The sequence below is a fragment of the Lemur catta genome, chromosome 2, assembly GCF_020740605.2.
Source record: "Lemur catta isolate mLemCat1 chromosome 2, mLemCat1.pri, whole genome shotgun sequence".
NCBI classification, from domain to species: Eukaryota; Metazoa; Chordata; class Mammalia; order Primates; family Lemuridae; genus Lemur; species Lemur catta.
In genome coordinates, this window is record NC_059129.1 from 147,418,468 (window position 1) to 147,442,931 (window position 24,464).

The following is a 24,464-nucleotide window of genomic DNA, read 5'->3' on the forward strand; positions in this document are numbered from 1 at the left end:
CTCGGTAAAATTTACGAGTTTAACATTGAAAAGCCAGTAACTTAAACGATATTTTAATCCCTGTTCCATGTTACAGATCTAATTTACAGGGTACAAAAATGGCAAACAGAAAAGTAACTTAAACGAATAGCTGGAATCTACGTAAACTGCTAAGGTAAATGAATAGATAAGATAAAGTAGGTAAATACAAATGAATAAAATTTTCCTATATTTTAAAATCTTGAAGTCATTATGTTAATTTAAAAGAGATACTCATAAAATGTTTGGATCATTTATAAGGTAAAAGACTACAACATTGGTTCTTAAACATAAGGTTAAAGCTTATACCTTGTTATCTTTGTATTTAGGAATGCCAATAAAATGGGCGACTAACACTTCAAAGTTACTTTAACTTCCTAGGTTTTTCTAAGAGTTGACGTGATCATCTGTATATGTGTGTAATTAAAACTTGTAGATGAAAGGAAAATAATTCCATACAAAATTTTTTAATGAAAATATCATAAGATATAAGTATTTTGTGAAAAGATGATTTTGTCTAATTCACTGATCTTTGAAAGTAAACTTCAGTATGTCAATGGTCATTAAAAATTAAGTGGATGTGAAAGTTAAAGGTCATAAAAGTTTGGCCATAGATGCCGTCTCTCTGACATATCTTGGCCAAAAGGGGGGACTTGCGAACTAAAGTAAAATTTTGAGGCTCACCCTCCCCCAATAGTGCCGCAGCTGCCTATAACCTGCAAGCCGCTGCTTCCAGATGGCCCACCTCTTCAGGCCAAAGGGATGTGTACCTGTCACGTATTAATTTATGACTTTACCTAGAGGCCTCTTGGGCGTGGTTCGAGGTCATGAGTCTCAAATTTGGCTCAGATTAAATCTCTTTCAAGTTATGTTACGGAGTTTGGTTTCTTTTCCATTGACAAGATTGACGCCTGGGCGTGGCGCTCGGGGAAGACTCAGGACCACTGAAGGAGCAGCCCGAACGTGGCCCCGGGTACCGGCATGGCCCCTTTGGGCCCTCCGACACCGAGCTTCTCCTTTGGTGGGACTGGTGGTTCGTCCCAAGCGCCGTTTTTGGTTGATGTTCTTGGTTTACTCTGAGCCGGTTCTTTTCCTAGGAATTGTTGTTTGGGATCCTAACTTAGATTTGGAGGTGCATCCTAAAGGGTCTTCTCGCTTGTCTTTTTATCCTAAAATTAATCTCAATTGGCTTTGCTGTGCATTTTTGAAAGAGGAAACTGAACTGTCTTGTTGGTAGATAAATGAGAGACTGAGTTCCTCAGCTCCGAAGAGAAGGGGCAACCTCACTCCTCCCAGTGTGGGAGACCCGGCGACGGGGGTCCCAGGTGGGAGTTGCCTGGGGCGATTCCCTGAGGCGCGAGTGGCCCCATAGGGAACCCCCACACACGTTAATTAAAAGAAGGCTCTTCCAGGAAACGCATATAAGAGCTGATCACTCGGCGTTTGGAGCCCTCTCGGAGGTGCTAGACCTCCGAGAGAGAAACCTGAGACACCTAAGAGGGTGGGAGCGACTCACTCAGTGGTGAGACCTTGAGGAGCCCCACCCACAAGCAGCACACTCTGATCCATGACACCCAACCCCCTGTTACAGTTCGGTTGCTTCTTTTAAAGAAAAAATGGGACATCCTTTAAAATCGAGGAAAGACAAGGGAGAATGACCCCCATGGGGCACCGCAGTTGGTGTGTGGTACCTCTACTTGCAAGTAGTTCCGGAAATGAAAAGAGTGGAAGGCATGCCAGGTGTTGGTAGGGCTCCAGCTGGTTATAGCTAATGCTTGAGCACAAGTTTTTACGAAAGGGCAAATTACATCCAGGAAAATTCAGAGTTGAAACGGTCTACCTGCCGCCTATAGAGTTGAAGTGTCTTGAGCTATTTCTCTCTCTTCTTTTCTGGCTACTCGAAACCCTGCTAAGTTTTTCTGTTGATGTCCAGATAACTCATTCTTTACGGCATTTACAATGGAAAGGCTACGTGGAGATCCTGATGCCAGTTATTGGTCAAAGGGGTATGAAAATATTTCCATTTTGGTCTCTTAACCCTAAAGGCAGACAGAGTTTACCTCCACTGATTCACTGTGTATAGAGAGGTACACAGGAGGTGTTTCTAAACGCACTGTCATGTAATGTTAACCGGAGTGTCAGCGACTCAGAGTTGTCCTAGAAGTTGTGGTTAGAAGAGCTTAAGGTGAAAGCTTCGGTTTTCCCTTCGTCTCGTTCATTTTTGTCCCACTCTTTACAAGCGAGCAGGTTATGTGTACATTATGTGGGTGTGACAAAGTTTGTGCCTGGGGAAAATGTTTGTAAATTATTAATTTTTGTGTAGTAATTTATTTTAAGCTGAAAAGTGAATGATGATTACAATCCAGAGAATCTGAAAACAGTCTTACTCTTTATGAATATTGCGTGTACTCAAGTGTACAGCCCCCCCCCAAAAAAATTGTTCTGAGAACATTTAGATTGTTTCCAGACAGCTTAATCTTGATCCTCACGGAGAAAGCATGCTACTTTTTCGTGTCATTGTTTGAGTTGCTGAGGACTGGCGCTTAGAGTTGTTTTTTTTTTTTTTTTCCTTTCTCTGTCTCTCTCTCTCTGAGCCTACACTCAGGTGATCTTATGTTGATATCAGATTCAGAAAACTTAACTTAAAACGAAGGCTTCAGGAGCAAAAATGTTCTGACCTTGCCTCGTCTGCCTGCATCTTGTACCAACCCCTCCCTGAAGCCAGCCATAAAAACCAGAATCCCTCTACCCAAGGCAGGTTGTACAGCCCAGAACCCCTGTTTTTCTGAAAGCTAGCCTCAAAACCCAAACTTAGTCTATGTAAAATGGCCATGAAGTAATTATCTGACCTGCTTTGTTCTTACTTTGTTTTACTGTAAAACCCCATGCCAGAAAGGGCCTTGCCGCCCTGCGGCCCAGAAGGGAGGAAGGCACACTGGAGAGAGGCCAAGCAGAATCTCAATGTAAAAGCCTTGCTGGTTCTGCCACTTGGCCTGTTAGAGTGAGCGCACCCCCTTTTGGGCCAGTCATTTCTACTGCACTGGCCATGCTTTCAACATAAATAATGGGCAGTTTCCCCTGCACCTTTGAGTGTACGTTCTGAAGGTGTCCATGCATAAGTTTTATTCCTTTTTCCTAGTAACCTTCTCAGCAGTAAATTCTCAACAGGTCTTCACGGGGACCTTTTTGGGCCTTTGCTCCCCGACTTTGGGGACCAGAGAGACTTTCATCCCTGTGATGTCAATAAATTCTATTTTGGGACGTGACGTTTTGGAAGGATCTAACGAACTGATGGGATGTTATAAAATGTTTACTACATTTATAACATTTAAAAGTGATGTCATATTTGCTGACTAAGTCTTACTGAAGGACTTACTTGCTTTTCTCGGTAAAATTTACGAGTTTAACATTGAAAAGCCAGTAACTTAAACGATATTTTAATCCCTGTTCCATGTTACAGATCTAATTTACAGGGTACAAAAATGGCAAACAGAAAAGTAACTTAAACGAATAGCTGGAATCTACGTAAACTGCTAAGGTAAATGAATAGATAAGATAAAGTAGGTAAATACAAATGAATAAAATTTTCCTATATTTTAAAATCTTGAAGTCATTATGTTAATTTAAAAGAGATACTCATAAAATGTTTGGATCATTTATAAGGTAAAAGACTACAACATTGGTTCTTAAACATAAGGTTAAAGCTTATACCTTGTTATCTTTGTATTTAGGAATGCCAATAAAATGGGCGACTAACACTTCAAAGTTACTTTAACTTCCTAGGTTTTTCTAAGAGTTGACGTGATCATCTGTATATGTGTGTAATTAAAACTTGTAGATGAAAGGAAAATAATTCCATACAAAATTTTTTAATGAAAATATCATAAGATATAAGTATTTTGTGAAAAGATGATTTTGTCTAATTCACTGATCTTTGAAAGTAAACTTCAGTATGTCAATGGTCATTAAAAATTAAGTGGATGTGAAAGTTAAAGGTCATAAAAGTTTGGCCATAGATGCCGTCTCTCTGACATATCTTGGCCAAAAGGGGGGACTTGCGAACTAAAGTAAAATTTTGAGGCTCACCCTCCCCCAATAGTGCCGCAGCTGCCTATAACCTGCAAGCCGCTGCTTCCAGATGGCCCACCTCTTCAGGCCAAAGGGATGTGTACCTGTCACGTATTAATTTATGACTTTACCTAGAGGCCTCTTGGGCGTGGTTCGAGGTCATGAGTCTCAAATTTGGCTCAGATTAAATCTCTTTCAAGTTATGTTACGGAGTTTGGTTTCTTTTCCATTGACAAGATTGACGCCTGGGCGTGGCGCTCGGGGAAGACTCAGGACCACTGAAGGAGCAGCCCGAACGTGGCCCCGGGTACCGGCACGGCCCCTTTGGGCCCTCCGACACCGAGCTTCTCCTTTGGTGGGACTGGTGGTTCGTCCCAAGCGCCGTTTTTGGTTGATGTTCTTGGTTTACTCTGAGCCGGTTCTTTTCCTAGGAATTGTTGTTTGGGATCCTAACTTAGATTTGGAGGTGCATCCTAAAGGGTCTTCTCGCTTGTCTTTTTATCCTAAAATTAATCTCAATTGGCTTTGCTGTGCATTTTTGAAAGAGGAAACTGAACTGTCTTGTTGGTAGATAAATGAGAGACTGAGTTCCTCAGCTCCGAAGAGAAGGGGCAACCTCACTCCTCCCAGTGTGGGAGACCCGGCGACGGGGGTCCCAGGTGGGAGTTGCCTGGGGCGATTCCCTGAGGCGCGAGTGGCCCCATAGGGAACCCCCACACACGTTAATTAAAAGAAGGCTCTTCCAGGAAACGCATATAAGAGCTGATCACTCGGCGTTTGGAGCCCTCTCGGAGGTGCTAGACCTCCGAGAGAGAAACCTGAGACACCTAAGAGGGTGGGAGCGACTCACTCAGTGGTGAGACCTTGAGGAGCCCCACCCACAAGCAGCACACTCTGATCCAGGACACCAAACCCCGTGTTACAGTTCGGTTGCTTCTTTTAAAGAAAAAATGGGACATCCTTTAAAATGGAGGAAAGACAAGGGAGAATGACCCCCATGGGGCACCGCAGTTGGTGTGTGGTGCCTCTACTTACAAGTAGTTCTGGAAATGAAAAGAGTGGAAGGCATGCCAGGTGTTGGTAGGGCTCCAGCTGGTTATAGCTAATGCTTGTGCACAAGTTTTTACGAAAGGGCAAATAACATCCAGGAAAATTCAGAGCCGAAACGGTCGACCTACCGCGCTATAGAGTTGAAGTGTCTTGAGCTATTTCTCTCTCTTCTTTTCTGGCTACTCTAAACCCTGCTAAGTTTTTCTGTTGATGTCCAGATAACTCATTCTTTATGGCATTTACAATGGAAAGGCTACGTGGAGATCCTGATGCCAGTTATTGGTCAAAGGGGTATGAAAATATTTCGGTTTTGGTCTTTTAACCCTAAAGGCAGATAGAGTTTACCTCCACTGATTCAGTGTGTATAGAGAGGAACACAGGAGGTGTTTCTAAACGCACTGTCATGTAATGTTAACCGGAGTGTCAGGGACTCAGAGTTGTCCTAGAAGTTGTGGTTAGAAGAGCTTAAGTTGAAAGCTTTGGTTTTCCCTTGGTCTTGTCCATTTTTGTCCCACTCTTTACAAGCGATCCGGTTATGTGTACATTATGTGGCTGTGACAAAGTTTGTGCCTGGGAAAAACATTTGTAAATTATTAATTTTTGTGTAGTAATTTATGTTAAGATGAAAAGTGAATGATGATTATAATCCAGAGAATCTCAAAACAGTCTTACTCTTTATGAATATTGCATGTACTCAAGTGTACAGCCCCCCCCCCAAATTGTTCTGAGAACATTTAGATTCTTTTCCAGACAGCTTAGTCTTGATCCTCACGGAAAAAGCATGCTATTTCTTTGTATCATTGTTTGAGGTGGTGAGGAGTGGCGCTGAGAGTTTTTTTTTTTTTTCTTCTGTCTCTCTATCTCTCTCTCTGTCTAAGTGTACACTCAGGTGATCTTATGTTGATATGGGATTCAGAAAACTTAAAAGGAAGGCTTCAGTAGCAAAAATGTTCTTGCCTTGTCTGCCTGCCTCTTGTACCAATCCCTCCCTGAAGCCGGCCATAAAAACCAGAATCCCTCTACCCAAGGCAGGCTGTACAGCTCAGAACCCCTTTTTTTCTGAAAGCTAGCCTTAAAACCCAAACTTAGTCTATGTAAAATGGCCATGAAGTAATTATCTGACCTACTTTGTTCTTACTTTGTTTTACCAGAAAACCCTGTGCCAGAAAGGGCCTTGCTGCCCTGTGGCCCAGAAGGGAGGAAGGCACACTGGAGAGAGTCCGAGCAGAATCTCAATGTAAAAGTCTTGCTGGTTCTGCCACTCGGCCTGTTAGAATGAGCGCACCCCCTTTTCGGCCAGTCATTTCTACTGCCCTGTCCATGCTTTCAACATAAATAATGGACAGTTTCCGCTGCACCTTTGAGTGTTTGTTCTGAAGGTGTGCATGCATAAGTTGTAATCATTTCTCCTAGTAATGTCCACGGCAGTAAATTCTCAACAGGTCTTCATGGGAACCTTTTGGGGGCGTTTGCTCCCAGAGTTTGGGGACCAGAGACACTTTGATCCCTGTGATGTCAATAAATTCTGTTTTGGGACGTGACATCTTGGAAGGATCTAACGAACTAATGGGATGTTCTAAAACGTCAACTACATTTATAACATTTAAAAGTGATGTCATATTTGTTTACTAAGTCTTACTGCAGTACTTACTTGCTTTTCTCGGTAAGATTTATGAGTTTAAGAATGAAAAGCCAATAACATAAAGTATATTTTAATCCCTGTTCCGTGTTACAGATCTAATTTACAGGGTACAAAAATGGCAAACAGAAAAGTAACTTAAACGAGTAGGTGGAATCTAAGTAAACCGCTAAGGTAAATGAATAGATAAGATAAAGTAGGTAAATACAAATGAATAAAATTTTCCTATAATTGAAAATCTTAAAGTCATTATGTTAATTTAAAAGAGAGAATTATAAAACGTTTCGCTCGTTTGTAAGGTAAAATACTACAACATTGGTTCTTAAACATAAGTTTAAAGCTTATACCTTGTTATCTTTGTATTTAGGAATGCCAATAAAATGGGCGACTAACAAACACTTCAAAGTTACTTTAACTTCCTAGGTTTTTCTAAGAGTTGACGTGATTGTCCGTATATGTGTGTAAGTAAAACTTGTAGATGAAAGAAAAATAATTCCATACAAAATTTTTTAATGAAAATATCATAAGATATAAGTATTTTGTGAAAAGATGATTTTGTCTAATTCACTGATCTTTGAAACTAAACTTCAGTATGTCAATGGTCATTAGAAATTAAGTGGATATAAAAGTTAAAGCTCATAAAAGTTTGGCCATAGATGCTGTCTCTCTGACATATCTTGGCCAAAAGTGGGGACTTGCGAACTAAAATAAAATTTTGAGGCTCACCCCCCCCACACACACACCGCCGCTGCCTATAACCTGCGAGCCCCTGCCCGCTTCGAGAGGGCCCACCTCTTCAGGTGAAACCAATGTGTGCCTCTTATGTATTGATTTATGACTTTACCTATGACCCCTGTCTCCCTGAAATGCATAAAACCAAGCTATAACATACCAGCCACAGCGAGTCCACTTCCTCAAGGCCTCTTGGGCGTGGCTTGGAGTCATGAGCCTCAAATTTGGCTCAGCTTAAATCTTCAAATTATGTTATGGAGTTCGGTTTCTTTTCCGTTGACGAGATTGACGCCCGGGCGTGGGGCTCGGGGAAGATTCAGGACCACCGAAGGAGCAGGCCGAACGCGGTGCCTGGTACTGGCACGGCCCCTTTGGGCCCCCCGACTCCGAGCTTCTCCTTTGGTGGGACTGGTGGGTCGTCCCGAGCGCCATTTTTGGTTGATGGTCTTGGTTTACTCTGAGCCGGTTCTTTTCCTAGGAATTGTTGTTTGGGATCCTAACTTAGATTTGGAGGTGCATCCTAAAGGGTCTTCTCGCTTGTCTTTTTATCCTAAAATTAATCTCAATTGGCTTTGCTGTGCATTTTTGAAAGAGGAAACTGAACTGTCTTGTTGGTAGATAAATGAGAGACTGAGTTCCTCAGCTCCGAAGAGAAGGGGCAACCTTACTCCTCCCAGCCTTGGGAGCCCCGGGCGACCGGGGTCCCAGGTGGGAGTTGCCTGGGGCGATTCCCCAAGGCACGAGTGGCCCCATAGGGAACCCCCCCCCCACACACGTTAATTAAAAGAAGGCTCTTCCAGGAAACGCATATAAGAGCTGATCACTCGGCGTTTGGAGCCCTCTCGGAGGTGCTAGACCTCCGAGAGAGAAACCTGAGACACCTAAGAGGGTGGGAGCCACTCAGTGGTGAGACCTTGAGGAGCCCCACCCACAAGCAGCACACTCTGATCCACGACACAAAACCCCGTGTAACAGTTCGGTTGCTTCTTTTAAAGAAAAAATGGGACATCCTTTAAAATGGAGGAAAGACAAGGGAGAATGACCCCCATGGGGCACCGCAGTTGGTGTGTGGTGCCTCAACTTGCAAGTAGTTCTGGAAATGAAAAGAGTGGAAGGCATGCCAGGTGTTGCTAGGGCTCCAGCTGGTTACAGCTAATGCTTGTGCACAAATTTTTACGAAAGGGCAAATTACATCCAGAAAAATTCGGAGCCGAAACGGTCGACATACTGCGCTATAGAGTTGAACTGTCTGGAGCTATTTCTCTCTCTTCTCTTCTGGGTACTCCAAACCCTGCTAACTTTTTCTGTTGATGTCCAGATAACTCACTGTTTATGGCATTTACAATGGAAAGGCCACCTGAAGATCCTGATGCCAGTTATTGGTCAAAGGGGTATAAAAACATTTCGGTTTTGGTCTTTTAACCCTAAAGGCAGATAGAGTTTACCTCCACTGATTCAGCGTGTATAGAGAGGTACACAGAAGGTGTTTCTAAACGCACTGTCATGTAATGTTAACCGGAGTGTCAGGGACTCAGAGTTGTCCTGGAAGTTGTGGTTAGAAGAGCTTAAGTTGAAAGCTTCAGTTTTCCCTTGGTCTTGTCCATTTTTGTCCCACTCTTTACAAGCGATCTGGTTATGTGTACATTATGTGGCTGTAACAAAGTTTGTGCCTGGGGAAACGTTTGTAAATTATTAATTTTTGTGTAGTAATTTATTTTAAGATGAAAAGTGAATGATGATTACAATCCAGAGAATCTGAAAACAGTCTTACTCTTTATGAATATTTCATGTACTCAAGTGTACAGTCCACCCCCCCCAAAAAAAATTGTTCTGAAACCATTTAGATTGTTTTCTAGACAGCTTAATCTTGATCCTCACGGAAAAAGCATGCTACTTCTTTGTAGCATTGTTTGAGGTGCTGAGGACTGGCACTGAGATTTTTTTTTTCTCTCTCTCTGTCTCTTCCTCTCAGTCTACACTCAGGTGATCTTATGTTGATATGGGATTCAGAAAACTTAACTTAAAATGAATGCTTCAGGAACAAAAATGTTCTGACCTTGCCTCATCTGCTTGCGTCTTATACCAATCCCTCCCTGAAGCCGGCCATAAAAACCAGAATCCCTGTACCCAAGGCAGGTCGTACAACCCAGAACCCCTTTTTTGTGAAAGTGTTAAAGCTGGTTCCCCCCGTCCCCAGGAACAGAAAGACAGAGTCACTGAGGCTGCAAAAAGGCAAAGGAGTTTTATTGACTAGCTTGAGCTGGGGTCCAAGCCCGGAGCACCAACGCAGTGGTCTCTTTCCATGGGCAGGGATCCCGCACAGCGGGGGGTGAATTTCTTTTATACATTTCAGCAGATTACATGCACGGGGTATGCCATCCCCCCTCCCTCCCTTAATTCATTTGCTCCTTCAAAAGTGGCTGATTGTCTTGGCTCCTGATTGGTTGGTTTTCAAGCTGTGGGACTGCCTTTTGATTGGTTGGTTTTTAAGTTGCAGGACAGGCTTCTGATTACGCCTTGCCCTTCTTATCTGGTTAATTGGTTGGAAGGCCCAGGGACTCTCCAGCCCTTTATCAGGAAGTAACTTGTGGTTATCTCCGCCCGGCCTGTCGAGTCCATCTCGGCTTCACTTAAGCTAGGTCAGCAAGCCATATTTACAGAAGCAATTAGCATCCGTTAGAATCAAGGAGAGCACACTTTTTTTTTTTAAACAACTCCTGTTCTTCAAAAGCTAGACTTAAAACCCAAACTTAGTCTATGTAAAATGGCCATGAAGTAATTATCTGACCTGCTTTGTTCTTTGTTTTACTGTAAAACCCCGTGCCAGAAAGGGCCTTGCTGCCCTGCGGCCCAGAAGGGAGGAAGGCACACTCGAGAGAGGGCAAGCAGAATCTCACTGTAAAAGCCTTGCTGGTTCTGCCACTCGGCCTGTTAGAATGAGCACACCCCCTTTTGGGCCAGTCATTTCTACTGCCCTGTCCATGCTTTCCACATAAATAGTGGACAGTTTCCCCTGTACCTTTGAGTGTTCGTTCTGAAGATATCCATACATAAGTGTTAATCCTTTCTCCTAGTAACCTTCACGGCAGTAAATTCTCAACAGGTCTTCACGGGGACCTTTTGGGGGCATTTGCTCCCAGACTTAGGGGACCAGAGACACTTTTATCCCTATGATGTCAATAAATTCTATTTCAGGACGTTACATTTTGGAAGGATCTAATGGGATGTTCTAAAACGTCTACTACGTTTATAGCATTTAAAAGTGATGTCATATTTGTTTACTAAGTCTTACTGAAAGACTTACTTGCTTTTTTCGGTAAGATTTATGAGTTTAAGATTGAAAAGCCAGTAACTTAAACTATATTTTAATCCCTGTTCCATGTTACAGATCTAATTTACAGGGTACAAAAATGGCAAACAGAAAAGTAATTTAAATCAATAGCTGGAATCTACGTAAACTGCTAAGGTAAATGAATAGATAAGATAAAGTAGGTAAATATAAATCAATAACATTTTCCTATAATTGAAAATCTTAAAGTCATTATGTTAATTTAAAAGAGATAATCATAAAATATTTGGATCATTTATAAGGTAAAATACTACAACATTGGTTCTTAAACATAAGTTTAAAGCTTATACCTTGTTATTTTTGTATTTAGGAATGCCAATAAAATGAGCGACTAACAGTTCAAAGTTACTTTAACTTTCTAGGTTTTTCTAAGAGTTGATGTGATCATCTGTGTATGTATGTAATTAAAACTTGTGGATGAAAGGAAAATAATTCCATACAAAATTTTTTAATGAAAATATCATAAGATATAAGTATTTTGTGAAAGATGATTTTGTCTAATTCATTGATCTTTGAAACTAAACTTCAATATGTCAATGGTCATTAAAAGTTAAGTGGATGTGAAAGTTAAAGGTCATAAAAGTTTGGCCATAGATGCCATCTCTCTGACATATCTTGGCCAAAAGGGGGGGACTTGCCAACTAAAATAAAATTTTGAGGCTCACCCCCCCACACACACCGTTGCCGCCACCTATAACCTGTGAGCTCCATTTTCCTAAAGAACCAGATGGAGGGAAAATAGGAAACGACTAACATTCTATGAGAATATGATTATTGGGATTTAGTTTTGACTAGAATGTCTGTCCCTCTAGGAGACCAACATTTAGCTCGTTGCATATTATGGAGCAATGTTTTTAATAAATGTACTGCAAACCACGTGTAATCCAACTCAATGAAAAAAACCAACTGAAATCTCAAGCTATTTTGAAACAGGAAGGAGAAAATTTGCAAATATAAGGTTTTCCCAACTAAAGCAGAGAAGGCAAAACATATGAACCCTTTGGAAGGTATTAAAGAGGCTGTCACAATCTGACTGCAAAGCAAGGTCATTGTCAGTCCTCAAATGCCCTTGGTCTCTGCCTCCAAAAGAAAAAGAAAAATCATTTTTTTTCTAAGTTACAATAGTCCAGCCTGTAAATAAATATTTTTAAATTTCCGAAGCTGTATCTCCCCACTAAAAGATGCTCAAAATTAAAAAAAATATAAATCAAAATATTTTTTTAGCTACTTTCGTCAAAAAGCTAAATATTTTGTAAGGTCTCAGTATGCATGTCCGCCCTGTCTTTATCACGCTGTAACACACCATCTCTTGGGTTTTGCCATAACAGTAGGTAACAAGGCTTCCAGGCTCTCTTCAACGCCTCCAAGCTCCCCTTTCTCCAAACACAAAAGGAAGACGAAAACTACAAATCCCCATCTGCCCACCCTGCAGTTCCTGGGAAGAGACAGTCCTCAAATTGTTCCTGCCTAGACCCCTGAAGCCTGGAGAAGGAGATGGGGACAGGTGTGGCAGCGGGCGAGGAAGGACGTCCAATGAGGGGACAGACGGGAGAAGGGACATGGAGAGGAGGGGTCAGCGGAGATAAAACAGTGAGGGGGATGAGAAGGAAGAGCAAAAAAACTGGGAGAAAGGAGTGAGGATCACAGAAGAGAGAGAAAGATAAAATGGAAGAGAAAAAGAAGAAAGGGTCAGGGTTAAAGGACGGGGAGACGGTGGCAAAGAGAACGTGGAAAGGCTGTCACTGGGAAGAAGGGAGGTTAAGGCGGTGCCACCTACAGGGCTTTACCCCAGCAGGTGAATGGGCTGCACGGGGAAGGGGGAACTGGAAACCGAGCGGGTGGTAGCAAGGGGCTCTGGGCAAAGGCAGGAGCCTGAGGGGGACGCGGCGGCGGCGGCGGCGGCGGCTGTGGCTTGGGTGGGCCCCGCTCCCTCACCGTGGCTGAGCCGGCCTGATCCTCGGGCGCAGCTTCTGCCCCGGGTGCGCCGGTGGCTGGACCGGAGCCCGCCCCCAGGCTGATCCAGCGCTGGGGCTCCGGGCTCGGCCCCAGCCTTGGCCTCTTTCCCTCAGAAGTGCCGCGACCACAGCCGGCAGTGGAGCGCAGACTCCACCTCGCTAGAGCCGCGCCTGCGCGTTCCTGTTTCTGTTGCTGGGTCCTGGGGTCTGTGTCACTGAGCAGCCGGCAGAGGGCAGGCTTCTAATTGTTGAAAGCCCTGGAGTGTCTGAGCGTGTCCAAGGGGGTTGTTGGGGACCTGTCACCTGGGGGCTGCTGGGTGAAGCCTGGGGGACTCCAGGGGACTGCCACAGTGGGTATGGGGAGCAGCCCTGCTCCGATGGCCAAGAAGCTGAGGAGTCTGATCTAAGATCAGGAGGGAACACTGGGCACCGACTCCCAGCCCAGGCATCTTCCATCCCATCCCTCCATCCCCCTCGCCTGTGAGAGACTGGAACCCGCATATATTGCTGCTGAGAGTGAAAAATGGTGCAGCTATTGTTGAAACACTTTGGTGGTTCCTCAAAAGGTTAAGCATAGAATTACCATATGATCCAGCAAGTCCACTTACAGGTGTGTAACCAAAAGAATTCAGAACAGAGATTCAAACTTACATTTGCATACTAATGTTCATAGCAACTGTATTCACGCTAACCAAAAGGCAGAAACAACCCCAATGTCCATCAACAGATGATAAATGGATAAAGAAAATGTGGCAAGTACACAAAGAGGAATATTACTCAGCCATGAAAAGGAATGGAGTTATATGACACCTGCTACAGCATGGGTGAATCTTGGAAACATCATGATAAATGAAATAAGCCAGGCACAAAAGGACAAATATCATATGATTCCACTTCTGTGAAATATCTAGAATAGGCAGATTCATACAGACAAAGTATGTTAGAGGTTACCCGGGGCTGAGGGCAGGGGAAATGGGAGTTATTGCCTAATGGTTACAGAGCTTCCAGTTGGTATGATGAGAAAATTGGAAATATATAATGATGATGGTTGCACAGCATTGTGAATTTACTTAACGCCAGTGAACTACACTTACAAATGGTTACAGTGGCAAATTGTGTATATCAGAAGAAAAATAGGTTTAAAGTGAAATACTTTTTAAGATACATAAAAGCTGAAAGAATCAATCAGCAACACACTCTTAAAATGCAAGAAATGTTAGACGTACTTTAGGCAGGAGAAAAATGATACCAGATGAGATTATGTTTAGAGATCTGCCCATGGTAACCAAATGGGTAGTATGTGACTTGTTTTCTTTTTAAAACGTCTTTAAAAGATAATTGACTCTTTAAACAAAAATAACAATAATGAAATTGGGGTGTATAACACATGTGTAAGTAACATATATGACAATACCATAGAGACCCGAGGGGAAACGATGGAAGTGTGGAGCATTCTGTATGGCTCTTACGCAGCACAGAAAGTGGTGTCATATCACTGGAAGGTAGAAACCAACGGTATTGTTTCATATCCTATGCTGCACAGGACAGGTGCCCCCACAGAGAACTATCCAACCCAAAATGTAAGGTTGAGAAACCATGCCCTAAAGCTAAATAACTAAAACAGTAAAACAAAAACTTATAGCTAATGGGCCACAAAGGAAATAAGAATGAAAAAATACTCAATGCAAATGAAGTCATAAAAGAAAACAGAGCAAAGAGCTGATGAGATGAAGAGAAAATATACAGGACGTTTTTGGTGAATGGAACATGGTGGAAATGACATGGTATCAGCTTCCAGGCCCAGGACTCATGAAACCAGCAGCTTCCACTGTCTGTCTCTTGGAACATTTGCTCTGGAGGAAGCCATCGCTCACATTGCCACCTGGGCTCCACCTCTTGTCATACCACTGGTGGCATTAGATTGTCATAGCATTTAAAAAGAAATATTTACAGGTAAATCTGACAAAACTACAAAAGACCTGTACTACAAAAACTGTAAACATTGCAGAGTAAAAATAAAGGAGACCTTAGCAAAGGGAGAGATACTCTTTCTTCGCAGGTCAGAAAAACACTCAGACATCAGTTCAGACCAAATTGATCTGCAGATTCAGCACAAGCCCAGTCAACATCTAAGTGTTCTCTGTTATAGAAATTGTCAAGCTGATTCTAATATTCATGTGGACATGCAAATGACATAGAATAAGTCCTCCAGAAAAAAAAAGAACAAAATTCAAGGACTAATACCACTCAATTTCAAGATTAATAAAGCTATGGTAATCAAGACAGTGGTATAAAGACAAATAGATCAATAGAACGAAATAGAGAGTTCAGAAACAGACTCATGGCCAGGTGCAGTGGCTCACTCCTGCAATCCCGGCACTCTGGGAGGCCAAGGAGGGAGGATCACTCGGGGTCAGGAGTTTGAGACCAGCCTAAGCAAGAGTGAGACCCCGTCTCTACTAAAAATAGAAAAAAAAAATTAGCCAGGTGTGGTGGTGGCACCCGCAGTCCCAGCTACTCAGGAGGCTGAGGCAGGAGGATCACTCAAGCCCAGGAGCTAGAGGCTGCAGGGAGCTAGGCGGACACCATGTCACTCTAGCCCAGCGACTTGAACAAGCCTCTGTCTCAAAAAAAAAAAAAGGAAAATAGACTCACTCAAGCATGGAAAACAGATGCGTTACAGATGAGCAAAGGCCATGCAGTGGAAAAAGGATTGTCTTTTCAATAAAGTGTGCAGGAAAATGTGGCTACTCGTGTATCAAAAAAAAAAATTTAACTCATTCCACATCTCATACATATACGAAAAGTAACTTAAAATGGGCCATAAATATAAATGTAAAACTATAAACTTCTAGAAGAAAATAGAAAATGTTTGTGATCTTGGGCTAGGCAAAGACGTCTTAAATATAACACCTGAAGCATGGTTTTCTGAAAGAGCACGCAGAATTTTATCAAGATTTTATTTTATTTTATTTTATTTTTTTTGAGACAGAGTCTCACTTTGTTGCCCGGGCTAGAGTGAGTGCCGTGGCATCAGCCTAGCTCACAGCAACCTCAGACTCCTGGGCTTAAGCGATCCTACTGCCTCAGCCTCCCGAGTAGCTGGGACTACAGGCATGAGCCACCATGCCCGGCTAATTTTTTTGTATATATATTTTTAGTTGGCCAGATAATTTCTTTCTATTTTTAGTAGAGACGGGGGTCTCACTCTTGCTCAGGCTGGTCTCGAACTCCTGACCTCGAGTGATCCACCCGCCTCGGCCTCCCAGAGCTAGGATTACAGGCGTGAGCCACCGCGCCCAGCCTAAGATTTTAAACTTATATTCTTCCAAAGACACTGTTAGAGTGAAAATACCAACCATAGACTGGCAGGAAATATTTGCAAAGCCTGTACCTGATAAAGGACTTATATCCAGAATATGTAAATAGGTCTCAAACTCAGTAATAAAAAATAAATAACCCAATAACAAAATAAGCAAAAAATCTGGCTAGATACTTCACCAAAGAAGATGCTCAGAAGACAAGTAAGTATGCTCAATGTCATTAGTTGTGGGGGAACTGCGACTTGCACCACAGTGAGAATTGCTGCGCACCTGCCCGAGTGGCTGAAAGAAAGAGACTGGCGGGCCACGCAGGGCTGACTTCACGGGCCTGTGACCTGTGCAGTGACACAGAACCCCTGCACAGAGGGCCCTGCGCCTTGTTTCATGCCCTCCTGTTTTCATCTTGAAATCCTTAATGATCTTAGAACAGGGAGCCCGGCGTTTTCATTTTGCCCAAGACCCAGCAAATTATATAGCCAGTCTCAACTCCACATGTTAGCAAGGATGGGGGAAAGTGGGGCTCTCATACACCGCTGGTAGGAATGTAAAATGGAACCACCACTTTGGAAAACAGTTGGGCAATGTCTTAAGTGTTTACCTCCCGTAGGACCCAGCATTCCCACGCTTAGGTGTATACCCAAGAGAAATAAAAATATATGTGAAAGATTATGTAGATTTTATGGGGATTAACTAACCAATAAAATCCCTTTTCTTTCCATTATATCTTTCATGAATAGTGAAGGCATTACAAATACTTTCTCTTTAAAAAGTTTCTTTATTATGATTGTCCCAAAGGTTACACTGCAAATAATTACATTAGATTTTGACCTCTTATTTATGCAGTGACATTAATTAAAAGTAGAAAAGTAAAACATTTATTTATCTTAAAGCTAGTAGAGACTTAACTATCCCTTCCATAACAGGCAGAGTTTTCATTTGGGAGAAATAAACCGTTTTTACTGTGACACATACACTACTTACATTATTAACATTGGTTCCATTTTATAAAAAATATTTTTAATTCTAAGTTGTGATTTCAGTAATGATGAATTGTACATTTTATAGCTTGCTCTAATCTTTTTACACAATTAAATTGGACCTATCCCCAAGTTTTACCAACTTTTTAAAAACTTACCAGTCTATAACAATGACACAACTGATGAAAATGACATATCTGTGTAACAATGCAAAACTCACCATAGGTTCAAGAATAATGTACTTGTTTCATATCTGAAGATTAAACATATTGTAAATTTGGAGGGGGAGGTGTCTTTTTCTTTTTTTGGAGACAAGGTCTCGCTCTGTTACCTGGGATACAGTACAGTGTTACTACCACAGCTCACTGCAACTTCAAACTCCTAGGCTCAAGTGATCCTTCTGCCTCAGGCACTCCAGTAGCTGGGACTACAGGCACATGCCACCACACCTGGCTTTTCTCCCCCCCTCCCATTTTAGTAGAGATGGGGTCTCGCTCTTGCTCAGACTGGTCTTGAACTCCTGGCCTCAACCAGTCCTCCCTCCTTGGCCTCCCAAAGTGTTAGGATTGTAGGCACGAGCCACTGCACCAGGCCTAAAATATACTGTAAGTTGTACAGTCCATTTCCTTGGTAGTTGGGAAAAAGAGCACAGGCAACAGCAGAGGACTGTCCTGGGACACTCTTCATCACACAACCAGTGACAGTTTAGTCAAAATCGCACCCGAAAGCCCAACCTTGACTACTCAAGACACAGGGCTATGCTCTGCCATCAATTAGAAAATGGTTACCTTTCTGAAAACCCTCAGGATAAATTTCCTTCTGGTTTTAGCATTGTGAATAAAAGCTATGGTTCACCTGGGCAACAAATTTGCTTTATGACCATCACTAAAATGTTGAGCTTGCCCTTTATACCAAAAGCCAAATTTGTGACACATCCTTAACAAGCTGTAGGAATTCATGGAAGACTTTCTCGTATTAGGTTTCCTCCTGGCTCTATTTTAGATCCTAAACTTCATTTCTCTTTTCCTCATCCTTCTCATCCCCTTCTAATATATATAGCCTTACTCTGTATCTTCTTTTCTAATTGTCCTCAAAATATTTTTGGAACAAAAGCTCTAATAAAATATACCGTGTATACTGATTGATACACATGAGGACAATGTGCACACACGCACACACATGGATTAAAAGCCAACCGAATTTTATTTTTCCTTCAGGATGATGGGGACCCTGCTTCCTGCACTGTGTGGCTTGCGTCTTGCACCGACAGCACTGGTGACAGTGCCAGTCTCACTCTTGGCCAGTGGCAAACATTCCCATCTCTTTTGTTTCTCCATTCCTCAGCAGTTGAGAATAGGAATTAATCAATGTCTCATAATGAAATGGGATGTTTCAAAATGTTACATTAAAGCTCAATTCCACCATTGAAAATATTTGTTATATGTTTTTCTTCTTATATACATTTACTAGCCCTAAACCAAATCTAACTGTATTTTGTACAACACTTAGTACACAATCTATTTTAACAGAACTCTAAGACAAACTTTCAATGTTTAGCAAACTTTATGATGTATAACCTACTAATTTTATTGAATGGATTTTCTTTCAAAATAAATTATGTAATTAAAAATTAGAAAATTACATCTTTCTAAATCATATACATTTTTAAAACTTCTATTTTCATTTTAAACTCAATTATAAAATATTATCATAATAATGTACATTGTACCTGAAAAGCCCTAACCTCACCATGATATAACTCATCCATGTAACCCAAAATACTTGCACCCCCTAAATCTATTGAAATAAAAAAAAAAAAAACTAAAAAAAAGGTCACAATAAAATTATATGCTTTGTCCATTTGTCAGAGAAAAATAATTAATGGTAAATACTAGGCCTTCTTTTTCAATTCTGTATGAAATTTCTCTTGGTAACACTTGATAGAATTCTACTCACAACAACACTCAGCCAAATACACTTCTTTCTATAGTGCCAAGTGTTCAAAAACACACAGCATTCAAATAATGTAGTTTCCATGTAATTAGGATATCATTTTCAGTTTGATAATCTGGCATAGAAAAGTCTTCAGTGGAAGAAAAGAGAAATACCTAAAAAGAAACAGTTGACTTAAATGATGATGATTACTACTGAATGAACCGGTTCCCTAAAACATAGTGGAATAGGCTGTCAATGCCTGAATGTGACTGAGATCTGCACATCTGGGAACAGAAGGAAAGCTCTGCTGGCAACACAACAGTGATCCGACCAGGCAGAATAATCAATCCTTTCATTACATATCCCACCTCCTGACCCCTGTTTATCATCCACGTTCCCCAACAGGCTTCTGTGCCATCCACTTACTCCTTCTTTAAAATTTTTCATTTAGAAATTACTCATACAAGGAAGTATTTTAAAATATGTGCAGTTTGAAGAATAAAAGAAACACCAGAGAAACCACCACCTCGCCTCAGAAAGAGCAGAAGCTCCTTGGATAGGCCCCCTCCTGCTGGCTCCTGCCCCCACCACCAGTGTCCTTAATTCTGTGTTAACCATCTCCGTGTTTTTGTCTTCATACCGTTGGGTCCTGTGTATGTGCATCCCTTAAAAACACGTTGCTCTGTGCTGCCGGTTTTTGAGCTTTACAGAAATGGAGTCATTCTCCAAGTATTATTTTGTAATTTGATTCCTTTCTTTCACATTATATTTTTGCAATTAATCCATATTGATGTGTGAGGCAACAGTTTATTTTTATTGTAGTGTAATAGCCTGTTATATAAACATATGACTATCCGTTCTGCAGCTAATGATCCTTTGTTGTTTCTATATTCTGCTGCTGGTGTTACAGTTGCTCTGGCCTAAATATTTTTCACAAATTGAACGTTATATTTTATAGTTCATGCTTTAATTTTAACCACATTTATCAACTTTGCTCTTTATTCATTCTTACATTTCAGAACTTTCATTTGGGATCATTTTTTTTCCTACCTAATGTAAACCATTAAGAATTTCTTTTCTCTCAGACTTTGTCTAAAAAAGCCTTTATTTCAATTTCTTACTTGAAAGGTAAGTAATTCTAGGCTGAGAGTTAATATCTCTCAAGACATATTGAAGCTATTGTTCCAGTCATTTGAATTCCAGTGCTACAGTTAAGAAGTCAGTCATGAGTCTAACTACCACACCTTTATAAATGATGTCTTTTCAAAAATCTATTGTCTGTATTTAAGGTTTTCTCTTTCCCTCTAGTAAATTCTGCAGTTTTCACTATAATATAGCTAAATGTGGATATCCTTTTGATTTGTTCTGCACTGGGCTTCCTGGATTTAGTACTAGTATCTTTTACCCAATATCTCTATAAATAGTGATTCTTCCTCATTTCCTCTATCATCTCCTTCTAGAACCATAGATATGTAGATCTGTCAGTGAACTCGTATCCAGCACATATGAAGAACTCTATAACACTTCAGTAAGAATGCTGAAATAAACCAACTCACTAGGAAATGGGCAAAGGAACTGAACAGACACTTTGTGAAAGAAGATATCATTGGTCAATAGGCACATTAAAAGGTGCTTACATCAGGAAAATGCAAACTTAAACTTTGTGAGATGCCACTAACAAACCCACTGGAATGACACAAATTTTATAAGATGGACAATACGAGGTGTGGAAAACTTGGAATTCTCATATACTGCTGGTGGAAATGTAAACTCTTCACTTTGGATAACAGTTGTGCTGTTTCTAATAAAGTTAAACATACATTTATCATAGGGCCTAGTGATTCCACTCTTAGATATTTATCCCAATACACGCCTACACCTGTACATAAAAGCACACTCTATCTTATGTCATAATAACCCCCAAATGTCCCTTCAGCAGATAAATGGATTTAAAAAATCATGGTGTATATATATATATATGCACACAATGGACTACTACTCAGCAATGAAAAAGAATGAACCACCAACATCCTTAAGCAGATGAATCTCAAAACATGTTGATAAAAAAAGCCGATCATGGAAAGTAATATACTGTATAATTCCACTTATATAAAATTCCAAAGCAGGCAAAGCTCATCACTGTGACAGAAAGCCAATCAGTGATGGAGTGGGGCTGGAGGGCAGGGTGGGCTGGCCACCCAGGAGCACAGAGAACCTGTATCTTGAATGAGATGGTGGAGACACACAGGCACCGATTTACAGACAAAGTAAGAAAAACGACTTCCTCGAGAAAACAGCCAGTTAATAGTAGAGCAATATTAGCATTAGTCTTGGTCTATTAACATTTTCAAGCTTTCTCTCAGAAGGACAAACTGGCTGCAGGAAAAGAGCCCACGTGCACCCAGCATGTAACAAACACTGCTGGAGACAGCTGGGTGAGGGCCACATGCCAGCCACATGTGACAGAGACCCCGACCTCACAGAGACCACACACCGGTGGGAAGAGGTTTCACAGCAGAGGGCAAAGAACACTATGGCACTGCCAACAAGCAATTTAACCATATGGTCGGCTACAGGGGCCCCTAAAGTATCTCCCACAAGAGTTTTTAAGGCTTTTATGTTTAAAGTATAAAGAACAAGGTAGACTCACAACAAACAATAAAGTAAGGTAGATCCTTACCTAACACATAAAAAGATAACTACAGATGGTTTAAAGACCTAACTATGAAAGGTAAAACTATAAAGTTAGTAAAGGAAAATGTAGGGAATATTCTTGTTGCCTTAAGGACTTCTTAAATAAAATTTCAAAAGCATAAAACAGTAGGCAAACTAGACTGAATTTGATCACATCCAAATTAGAATTTTCTGTTCAGTAAACTATGGAAAAAATTAACAAACAGATGACAGAGAAAAGATTTACAAACCATAAAACCTATGAAGGAATTATTGTCCAGTGTAACAAGAGCTTCTGCAAGTCAACAGGAAAAGACAGCAATCCCAGTGGGAAATGGGCAGAAGGCAGTAACAGGCACCCGCAGCAAAGGAAGCCCAGAACCATATAAGAACACCAAGAGCTGCCTAAACCAAATACAGAAATGCAAATTAAAACATCCCTCTGAATGACAAAATTTGGGCAAGTGAACGTCAAGTATATGCAGATGTACAGGAAAACAAAACTCAATGTGCACGGCGCTACCAAACTTGTAGACTGAGGCATCCTTTCTTAAGAGCTTAGTCAAATTAAGTACCCATATTCACATGGCATCACCACGGAGGAATTCTTTCTGGATGTACATCGCAGTGAGTGGCCGTGAAGAGCTGGGGCAATGCACAGTCATCTGGGCTGGAGGGAAGCCAGAGACACTCGCCTGCGTGTCCATGGTAGGGAAATAATTCAAAGCACGAGGCAAGGGTGTGATGCGAGGGGACACAGAGCATGGTGAAAACACCCAGGTTATCCTAGCATGCGATGGTGACAGCACGGTGATGAAAAAGGCAGAGGACACTCACCTCAGGGTTGTAGACAAAGCCAGATGAGGTAATGCACGTAAAGTGCCCAGTCCCTTGCCCTTAGTCCTACGAAAGTAATTTCTGCTCCTTGGTATAGGTTACCCCTCTGAGCTTTCACCCCACTATTTATTTGTGCAGCTGGAGCACGGAGCTTTGTTACGAGAACTTAATAGAAGATGCAGTGGCCACGTGAGTGCCCGGGGGGAGGCGAGGCCTCTGGAGTCTGCGGGTCCCCTGTGCACAGCAGCCGCTGTATGGCAGGACAAGCCCTCATCCCGCCCGCATCTCCAGCTGCGCACCTAGAGAATCATTAAAGCCAGTGCCATGTGGCTGTGTTGCGGGTAAATAAGATAATGCAAACCTCATAACAAGTGCTCGTTCACCTCGCTTCTCCTCCCTCCCAGGTATGGGGAGGCACCGTCTTACCAGGGGGAGCCCCGTGCCACCATCACATGTTGCGGTGGCCACGCGACAACATGGAGGACAACTCAGCCATGCTGAGACAACACATACATATACAGAAAATGACTAGAAAGAACAACATCAAAATGAGTACCTTAGTTGAATTTGGGTAGAGAAATTATAGGTGGTTATTTTTCTGTTTTTGTATTTTCTGAGTATCCTATTATATGGTTATGTTACTTTTAGAAATGTAATATTTCATGGCAAACAAGTATTTTACTTTAAAATTGCATTGAACAAAAAGTGTTAAACTTCAAAACCTAAACAGCATCTTTATAGATTCTCTATCAAATGGAGTTAATTTTAAAATTCTAGAATATATTCTGAAGCACTAGGTTCTTCTTAATTCTAACACTTAACCTGGGAGAAGTAATTTACTCTGAGAGCTGCATTCTTCACCTATGAAGTGGGGCTAGTTTTAACTCACAGTTGTGAGGATGAAATGAGATAATATGTAAGTACCATGGAGATGGATCATGTTTTGAAAACTTCAAAGTTTGCAAAGATATAAATATAAACCCCTTAAATACCAGAAGAAAAAATTTTAAATGTTTAGTAGCTTGAACTCCAACATTAGATAGACCTATATTCAAATTTTAGCTCTGCCACCGACAACCTGGATGACTTTGGGCAACTACTTCACCTTCTCACTACAGTACCTTCTCAGCAGTGTGGGGGTAATGACCACATGCCTGTGTTGCTGTGAAAATTAAATGAGATAAGTAACTTATGTATAGCACAGTGCTTGTCACAAAATAATGGCTCATTTAATGTTACCAATTATTATAATCCTCCTTAAAACCACTTCTGCAGTTAATGAAACTGAATATTATTATTAACGTCTCAATCACTGTTTCACATTAAGATACAAAAATAGAAAAGACATTCCCTACCCTTAAGGTTCTCACAGTCAATAAAAGAAATGGAAATATATTTCAAAGATCATAGGAGACTACAATAACTAATAAAATCAAATTTTATATCTATTACTATGAGAATAAAGACAAAGGGGAACAGGATTGGTTACAATGAGGAATGTATCAAAATCTCAAAGGAGATGATATTTTAGTTGGATCTTGAAAGACTGGGTATGATTTTGTCCATTAATGAAGGAAAAATACAAAATTAAAAATCCAAGCCAGGCATGATGGCACATGCTTGTAATCCCAGCTACTCAGGAGGGTAAGGTGGGAGGATCATTTGAATCCAAGAGTTCGAGTCCAGGCTGGGCAACCTAGCGAGATCCCATCTCTTAAAAAAAAAAATCTATAGAGTGCTCAGGCCATTGAGACTTGTCTCATCAGATGGAACACTGAGAGGGGAAAGGCTGGCTGTAAAAAGAAGAAATATTATGATCTAATTGTGAAGAGCTTTATAAAAATGCCCTGCCCCATTATTTGGACTTTATGCACAATAGGGAAATCAAAAGAGGATTAAAGAACACAA

General features: G+C 41.3%; 1 long non-coding RNA gene across 3 annotated transcripts in view; it reads left to right on the forward strand.

The window, feature by feature from the left end:
• Nucleotides 1-24,464, forward strand: part of LOC123633478 — a 44,157-nt gene that overhangs the window by 18,694 nt on the left and 999 nt on the right. For 2 of the 3 annotated variants that reach the window (XR_006733604.1, XR_006733606.1), the window contains exon 6: nt 12,185-12,733. The exons of the other annotated variant lie outside the window; for it this stretch is intronic. This is a non-coding gene — a long non-coding RNA (uncharacterized LOC123633478). Of the gene's footprint in view, nt 1-12,184; nt 12,734-24,464 lie in introns of those variants that run through there. 3 annotated transcript variants of the gene reach the window in all.